This window comes from Alligator sinensis, unplaced genomic scaffold (assembly GCF_000455745.1).
Source record: "Alligator sinensis unplaced genomic scaffold, ASM45574v1 scaffold1162_2, whole genome shotgun sequence".
NCBI classification, from domain to species: domain Eukaryota; kingdom Metazoa; phylum Chordata; order Crocodylia; family Alligatoridae; genus Alligator; species Alligator sinensis.
In genome coordinates this window covers 268,870-278,216 of record NW_005843013.1, presented here as the reverse complement: position 1 = coordinate 278,216, position 9,347 = coordinate 268,870, and positions in this window count along the sequence as shown.

Genomic DNA, 9,347 nt, shown 5'->3' with positions numbered 1-9,347 from the left:
TACTGAGCATGTCTCTATACCTATGTTTTAGCCATGTATTTCATTTACATACATATATGTTTCATTAACATACTTTTGCCCTGCTCAGGGGTGTGATTTTTAGCATTATAATGAGACCTTTTTCTGAACTTCTTGCTAACTTACAGGTGTCAGGGAGACATTATCTTGCTGGTGTTAGGGAGACATTCCAGGAATCCTCTGCATCCCAGACGCTGTTCTCTGCAAGCATCTCTTAACACACGCATACCACACCCCTCCCAGCATCTGCAAGTTGCCTTAAGTATTCAGTTAGATATAGTTTGCAAAAGCTAGATATACCATAAAAAAGATTACATAAAAAGATTACATCAGGGTCATCTTGAATTTATCCCTCTCACTGCTGCAGGAGGGCAGGCAGTGGGGGCAGGTGGTGTGAGGAGGTCAAACAGCTTAACCCCTGCTTGTGCCTGCTGCTTCTACCTCCACCTTCTCCCCAGCCGCGGCTCTGGGAGACTTCTTCCCTGTTCTAGGCTGGGCACTGAGCATTAGGGCTGTGTGAGTCTTCGGATCCCGCTTCGGAATCTGAAGCGGCACTTCTGGATCGAGGCGGGGTCCCAGCAATGGTATCTGGAGCAGGTTGGGGGCATCTGAAGCAATTCGGACCCGCTTCGGCTCTGTAGGCAGCCAGTGAGAAGGACTTCTCTTTGGCTACCTTTCCAATGGCAGCGTCTGAGGGGGGACTAAAAAAAGCATAAAAGCCTCTGTTTCCAGCCCTTCTTGCCTTTTGCAGCTCGTTTCCTGTCAGCAACTGAGAGAGAGAGGAATGCTGAGACTGAGACCTGCCTGCTCCTTTTTCTTGTTAGGAAGGAGTGGCTAGGATTTAGCTTCGCTTAGCTTACTTTAGTTTAGCTTAGCTATTCTATTAAATTATTATTAGTATTACAGTTCAATTTATTTCTTTGAATTTATATTTGCTCTTTTTTTGGAAACTTTGCAAAAAGAAAGTTATGTTTTCCCAGCCAGTGTTACCTATCACTGTACAGGGAGGGACAGATTGCTTGCATGCACACGTGCACGCGCGCACACACAATATAGAAAAAAAACATTGGAAGAAGACAGACAGAACAAGACACACAGATAATATATTGATAGCACAAGAAGACAGATATTTACAGAAGACCAAGACACAAATAAAATATTGAGACATGAAGACACACATAATATTATTCACAGCAGAACAAGACTCAGATATTCACAGGAGAGCAAGACAGACATATATACAAAAGGAGTCACACACACAGACCTTTTGCAGCACAGGAAAGATCAATATGAAGCGTGCTGGAAAGGCAGGTGCTAGGTCTTCTGGCAGGGGAGGGAAAGGAGGTAGGGGGAGAGCTAGAGCTGGAAGCCCTCCCCATCCCAAACACAGATGCATTCTATTCCCAAGCAGCCATGACATCAGTGCTGCCAGTGGAAGCCAGGCGGTGGGAGCAGTGTCTGCCCCTGACGTCCCTATGCCTGCACCACCTCCTCTTAGTCAAGAAGTGGGCGCCAGCTGTGGAATCGCTGTCTCTTCCACCCCAATTTCAGCTCTCAGCATGAGCCTCCCACTGCCAGAGGAGGAACCGGAGCTGGAACCAGGGTTGCTGAGCACGATGGTTCAAGCAATTCTGGGGACGGGGGGAATTGGAGTTTGTGCTCCACAAGTTTCCCCTAGACTGAGGTCTCCTCCGGAAAGCAGCACCTTGGAGGAGGCTGAGGTTGTGGAGGCAAGTGGTTCAGCTGAGGCAGCTCCTCCTGCTGTTCAGCCTCAGCCTGCTGAGAAGGGGGAAAAGGCAGGATCCTTGCCTTCAACCCAGAAGCAGGGGAGTACTGTAGTGTGGCATCATTTTGAGGTGGCAGATGATCCCAGGTTTGCCATCTGCCAGCACTGCTGAAGGCACATGAGCTGTGGCAAGGACGTGAGAAATTTCACCAGGGCCATGCTGCTGCATCTGACCCCCTTGTCCTTCTTCCTGCTTAGTCTGACACCAGTGTGAGCGTGCCCAAAGGGAAGTCCCCCACTCACTCCAAAGCCCCCTTAGCTGCAAAGCAGAGGCAGGCCACCCTGGACCAGTGGGGGAAAGGAGGACAGAAAGGGGGACGTGTTCCCAAGGCGAGCGAGATCACCCAGAGCATTGGGGAGATGCTTGCCCTGGATAGCCAGCCCTTCTCCCTAGTTGAGCGGCCAGGGTTCAGGCAGTTCATAGCACTTCCAACCCCGTTTTACAAAGTGCCTGCACGCACCACCTTTAGCAAAATGGTGGTGCCCTCCCTGCATGAGGCATGCAGGGAGTACTTGAGGGAGGAGCTACGCAAGGCAGGGCCGCAGGTATCCTTGCACTTCACCTCTGACATCTGGAGCAGCTGGGGTAACGCTCATGCCTACCTCTCCCTCACAGGGCACTGGTGTGCTCAGTCAGGCTGTCGGTGGGCTCTACTGCAAGCCAAGGTGCTGGGTGAGTCCCACACAGCAAGGGAGATCATGGGGGCCATTAACCACATGGTGCAGGGGTGGCTCATTAGGCAGGCTGAGGGTTCATGGTCACCAACAAGGGGGCCAATATGGTGAAGACTGTCTGTGATGCCAACTTCGTTGGCATCCGCTGTGTGGCGCACAGGCTGCACCTAATAGTGAGGGATGCCTTGGAAGGGGACAGAGCTGCTGGTGATGGCACCGCGATCAGTACTGCTACAAGCCAGCTGATTTTAAAATGCAGGAAGGTGGCGGGCTACTTCCACCGAACAAGATGCTGCAGGAGAAACAGGCAGAGCTGAGCATCCCGCAGCACAAAATCATGCAGGATGTGGAGACTCGGTGGAACTCCACATACCTGATGCTCAAGAAGCTGGTGGAGCAACAGAAGGCCACCCATGAGATGGCCTTGCTTGGGGAGATTGGGATCGGCGCCCCCCCCTTAACAGAGCTGAGTGGGGTACCATCTCCCAGATGTTGGTGGTCCTCAAGCCCTTCCTCAAGGCCACCGAGACCCTTGCATTTTGGTTTGCATTTTAATTTGTTCCCTCTCAGGATCAAGCCTGGGAGACTAGAGGCAGAGTGTTTTTTTGGTGAGGAATCTGCCCCCACAGGTAGTTGGGGTTTGTTGTCTTTGAGAGATTCTGGCGTGCAGTTTGTGAGGGTACTGGAGATAGTTGGCAGGTTTTGTGTTTTGAGTTGTACGTTGGCTTCAGTTCTGGTGATGAGGTTAGGTGCTTGTTTGAGTGTACAAACTACTTTTCAGAGCTGGGCATATGCACTGAACTTCATCAGCCTCCTAGGTAGCAGGTACAGAAACTCATGGACTCAATATAGACACTGACAGTGGCATATTGGCACAATGCGACCTGCCGGACATCTGACACCCCAGGCACCTCTGCACTTCTACCTGCACTGCTACATCCCCCTTTCCCCCGCTACCCCCCACCCCAGCCTGTCCCTCACTCCCTGGCGCCTCCATTTCCATTTTCACTGACTGGCTTTCTTGCCTGCACTGTGGGCCAGGCCAGCCTCTGGCTTCTTTACTATTCCTTCCATCCAGGACCACCTGCAGGTATTTCCTCAGCCTGACAAAGGGGTTTTCAACCCTAAAGCTTCCAAAGATACATTTTTTTTAAGTACTCCTTTTTTTTTCATAGTATACATATAGACATAAAAACACAAGATAAGCCATCACACACTATGAATAACATCATATGTCCAAACACAACACAACACAACATCTTTACTTCTTGCTGTCAATTCCTTTATAAAACGACAGGCTCTGTGACAGTTCCGTGTGGGTACCCTTGATGAAGATGCTGATGCTACTGGTGTTGAGCCAGGTAAGTTATTGTACCTGTTGTCACGTAAAGCGGAGGGCTGGGCGTGAGGCTGTAAGGGGGGAGAAGGCCGTGTTGTGCAGAGGCCCCAGCACCAGGAAGGGTGCACCTTAACACACAATGTCACCCACCCACATGAAGAGTTTTGTCTGTCAGCAGTTGGGGTGCAGTTCCCCCCAAGCCCCTGCACCGATCTTCTTGAAACTTGGCAGGCTTTGTGGCCTTACCAGTGACTGCCATCCCTGCAGTTTTCAGACATCCTTTCCCAGAGAGGACAGCTGCACGTCTACTCCATGTGACACCACCCCCCCCAGTGGTACCCCCCCCCCCCCCCCCCATATGTCATTATAACACTGCACCCCAGGCTGCTACGAACGGAGGAACAGAATAGAAAATAAAGAATGAAGTCATACATAAACACTTGGTTATTTGTGTAACCATGCCAATGTGTCTGTGTGACAACCTTTGTGACTCTTATCTGGACACCCCCAGTGTGTGCACTTTCCGCGGGTTGGGAGATCAGTTGTTTCCCTATGTATCCACATTGGTATGCACTGGTGGAGGAGAGGGAACTGGTGTGTTTACTTTAACTGCAGGAAGGTAAGTGCGTTTAAGTGTCACCTAACCACAGCCATGGGGTAAGAAGTGCAGGTCACAGATCTTGAGAGCACCTTTCAGAAGCCACTGGCTTTTGGTGCTACTCTTTTGCGGTTAAGCAGGACATGTCAGCCTGACAGATCACTGATCTCTTCAGGAACATGCTCAGCTGTGCTGGGACTCTGCTCAGGTCAGCCCAGTGATGCACGGGGGGTAGGGAAGGGGTTTGACCCCCACTCAGATTAGCACAGGCTGCAGCGAGGGGTACGGGTTGGCCTCCTTTGCTGTGGAAGCTCGGTCTTCTCTTGCCTTGGAGCTCCAGAGCACGTTTTAACCAGCTCCTCCCTGGCCTTGTTCGGGGCTGATCCTGCCCCGAACAAGGTCTGGACCAAATGAACCCTCCTGAGGGCCCTGCCAGGACTCTGAGATCCAGGGGGTCCCACCCCGGCCTGCTGCACACCCTGAAGCCCCATGCCCGTGGCTCCCCCATGGCGTTAACACTGTGGGACAGACTCCACTTGTGCTTGCACACCTTGGGCCCAGTCAGAGGCCTGTGGGTGGGACAGCAGGGTCTGGCCCATGCTCCCTGCCCAATAGGCTGCTTTGTGATGTAGGCCCCATGTCACTCATTCGCCATAGAGACTGGGGATGGGCAGGGAATAAATCCTAGCCACCTGTGCTCTCTGGCCAGTCTCAGCGCAACCTGAGACTCAACCAACATATACAGAGGATTAGTTGTTTGGCTAGAGTTAGACATAGAAGGGGTGATAGATTAGAGATAATAGAGTAGATAGTAGATAGAGCAGCTAGGAGTAGAGATAGTATAGATAGGTATTTAGAGTAGAGAAGATAGAATAGGTGATAGGTTATAGAAAATGATAAGTAAGGAGGACCGAGGGCAGTGGCCCCAGCTGAGCAGCAGGGTGGGGCCGAGTCCCGGCTCCAGCCCCAAAAGGAAGCGTCATCCTGGTGGCGGAGACGACGCATGCTGTTGCTCAGACTGGAGCTTGGGTCCTCGGAGCCTCGCAGTCCCAGCGCCTGGCTGCTCACTCCATCTCTCTCTCTCCATTTCAGACCAGCTGCTCCAACCTGGACAGCAGGGAGGCACGGCCAGGACACTGCCCGGTGTGGGTAAGGGCCCAGCAACACCTTGGGGTTTTGCAATGAGGTGAAAGGCTGGCATAGGAGTAGGAAAGGGTACTCTGGTGGCATGAGGGGACGTATGCTAGCACTACGGGATGGGGATGGTTTTTCCCCGCTCCCTGCGCTCTCAGCTCTGCTGTCTGGGGAACACTCGGACGGAGTGGCCCTTTCCCCCAGCACCTACCTCTGGGTCGGGGCTGAGCGCGCCAAGAGCTGGGCGCAGAGTCAGCACGGGGGTAGACGGGCCCGTGGTTTCCCTGTGGGTGCATGGGGTGGCCTGCATGCTGCTGGGAGTCCCAGGGGGCTTTCTGCTCAGTTCGTTCTCGTCATGTCTTCTCCTCCAGTTCCCCCAGCTGCACACGCAGAAGTGGCCTTGGGTGCTGCCGGCTCTCCAGCCTCCTCCCGGCCACCCTGGGCCACCCCAGAGACCTGTGTGGGTGCGGGCCCCACTCCGTTTACACCCACCATGCCGCCCAGAAGACGGAGAAGGTGTGGGAAGAGGTGACATGCCCAGGGACAAGACCCAGGTGAGTGGCTGTGAGGCACTGGCAGAGCCGTGCCTGGTGCCTGGGACATAGCAGGGATGAGCTGCTTGCCAAGGATGACGAGGGACTGCTGGAGCCCTCCCTGGCCCCTGACCCAGCAGGCAATCCCTGTTCCCCACACTGACTCCCCATCTTTCCCTCCCACTGTCTCACAGCCGCTACAGCCCACATCGCTGAGGCACAGGCAGGAGCTGCCACGCATATGTGTGCAGGGAGTGGTAGGTCCCCTGGCCACCCATACCCCCACGGCAGGGGTGGGTCATGGCCACGGGCCGGGGCTGCCAGGTGCGGCCCCTGCCCGGCTCCCTGCCCTATGGGACCCAGGGGCTTGAGATGTTCGGCCCGTGGTTTCCAGGGCAGGGCACTGCTGGCATGGTGACTCTCCACTCTTTTTCCAACCCAGGGCCTCAGCAGACGCCCCCAGACCAGGGGCCAGGCTGAGGTGGCAGAAAACAGATCTGTGGGCCAAAGGGACCCAGCGCTCTGCCCACAACAGCGCAGCCTGAAAAGATCAAAGGACTGGCTGTGCCCTGGCCAGCAGCACCTTGCGCTCCATGTAATACTTGTTGCCCCAGCCTCTGACCTCCTTCTGGTGGCCTGTGTGCCTATGTACTGGGCCAGTGCATGTGCCGTGTGTGTACGTGTGTGGGACAGCAGTGTGTATACATGTGTACATGTGCCTGTGAGCCTGTGCTGGGGGCTTTCATGTGCATGCACAGGTGTGGGGTTGTGTCCCCAACCATCATTCGCTGCCCCTCATGTTGACCCCACTTTCCTTCCCTCCCACACAGATCCATCCTGAACCACTGAGGCACCGGGATGAGCTGCCCAGGCTGCCTGTGCTGGGAGTGGTAGGTCCCTACACTGGCCGTGCCTGGGGCCAGGCTGCCAGGTTGGGTCTGTACCAGGCTCCTTGCGCTACGGGGCTGTGGGGCATGAGGGGCTGGGATCCTTGGTGCCCCGGGGAGGGCACTGCTAGCATGGTGACTGTCCCCTCTCCTTCTATCCTAGGGCCTCAGTAGAAGCCCCCAGAGCTGTCAGGAGGGTAAAGGAAAGAAATCAGCAGGCCAGCAAGACCCAGCACCGTGCCCACACCAGCAGGGCCTGGGAAAACCAAAGAACTGGCCACGTTCTGGCCTGTAGCCCCTTGTGCCCAATGTAATACTTGCTGCCCCAGTCCTTGACACCCTTTTGGTGGCCCCTGGGCACCAAAGGGTGTACTGGGGCAGCGCGTGCTGTGTGTGTGTGTGGGAAAGAGCAGTACATGTACATGGGTACATGTGCCTGTGAACACATGCTTGTGGCTGCTGTGTGTGTGCATGCATGTGGGGCAGTGTCCCCTGTTCTGACTCCCATGTCCTTGCCCCTAACAGGGTCTCATCCCTGATATGCCAGGCCCAAAAGTGACCCCAAATATGTTCATCTGCGGAAAGGTAGGTCCCCAGCTGGCCCCACCTCTGGGTTATAGTGGGCCATGTCTAGGGGCTGGGAGGGCCAGGTGGGGCCCTCTCTGTCAGGGCTCAAGGGCCCAAAGGGCTCAGACTCTCTATGTCCAGGGGACGTCACTGCTCTCGCAGTGTGATGGTTAACTCTCACCTGATTTATCCTAGAGCTTGTCATGAAAGCCTGCATAGCCTACAGGGGACCATGGATGTAACCTAGCCACACCATGGTTACACAGTGAAACTTTTGCTGGGCTCTCTGCTCCCTGGCCTGGGGCACCTCCACTACCAGCATCAGGACTTCCCTTGGAAGACATCCTTTCCCAGAGAGGACAGCCGCACGCCTACTCCATGCTGAACCATCTGGTGCTGAAGTGTCTGCCCCCCACCATATGTCATTATAACACTGCACCCCAGGTTGCTACGAATGGAGGAACAAAATAGAAAATAAAAAATGAAGTCATGCATAAACACTTGGTTATCTGTGTAACCATGCCAATGGGTCTGTGTGGCAACCTTTGACCGTTATCCGGACACCCACAGTGTGTGCACATTCCGAGGGTCGGGAGATCAGTCGTTTCCCTATGTATCCACATTGGTATGCACTGGTGGAGGAGAGGGAACTGGTGTGTTTACTTTAACTGCAGGAAGGTAAGTGCGTTTGAATGTCACCTAACCACAGCCATGGGGTAAGAAGTGCAGGTCACTCACTTCTCCCACAGTGAGCAGGCCCACCCCATGAGCAGCACAACGCACAGGATGGGGGAAGAGCTATTTCTCTGCCAGAGGATGCTGAAGAGCTGGATGCCTGAGCATCCCACATCTTTGTTATAGCCTTATTTATGGCGTCCTGGGGCCAAAAATGCCAACGGCATCGCTGCTGATAACAAGGCTGAGAAGCTAGGGATTAGGCCTGTGTGAATTGACAGTGATCTGATCTGGCTTCGGATCTGGCCGCTTCGGATGGCTGCAATCCAATGCGGACCTCCAGATCGGTTTGCTGCTTCGATCCGGCCGAAGTGGTTCCGAACCTTTGGAGCCGCCTCAGAGATATGGTTATAAGTTATAATGGGGGATGAATGAAATTTCTATAACTTTGTTAATTTAGGTATGATTTGGGTGAAACATGCAGGGTTGGTTGCCTCTGCTGAGAGCACGACGCCTGCCAAGTTTCAAGAAGATCAGTGCAGGGGTTTGGGAGGAAGTGCACACCCTATTCCTGAAAGCAAAACTCCTGTTACGTCTGTGTTACACCACAGCGGGCTGAAAACTGCAGGGTTGCTATCCTTTGGTGAGGCCACAAAGCCTGCCAAGTTTCAAGAAGATCGGTGCAGGGGTTTGTGGGGAACTGCACCTCAAGCTGCTGACAGGAAAAATTCGTCATGTGGGTGGTGCTTGGGCAACTGCTGTGTCTGTCTTGGGGCACAGGGGGGTTAAATCTAGTGCACGCCTGAGTGCTGGGCCCTGCCAGGCCATGAAGCCTGCCAGCTGTGTGTGTCCCAGTGCAGGCCTGAGTGCTGAGAAACTGCTATGAACTGCACTTCATCAGCCTCCTAGGTAGTAGGTACAGAAACTCATGGGCTCAATATAGACACTGACAGTGGCATACTGGCACAATGCCACCTGCCAGACATCTGACACCCCAGGCACCTCTGCACTTCTACCTGCACTGCTACATCCCCCTTTCCCCCCCTACCCCCCACCCCAGCCTGTCCCTCACCCCCTGATGCCTCCATTTCCATTTTCACTGACTGGCTTTCCTGCCTGCCTTGCAGGCCCGGCC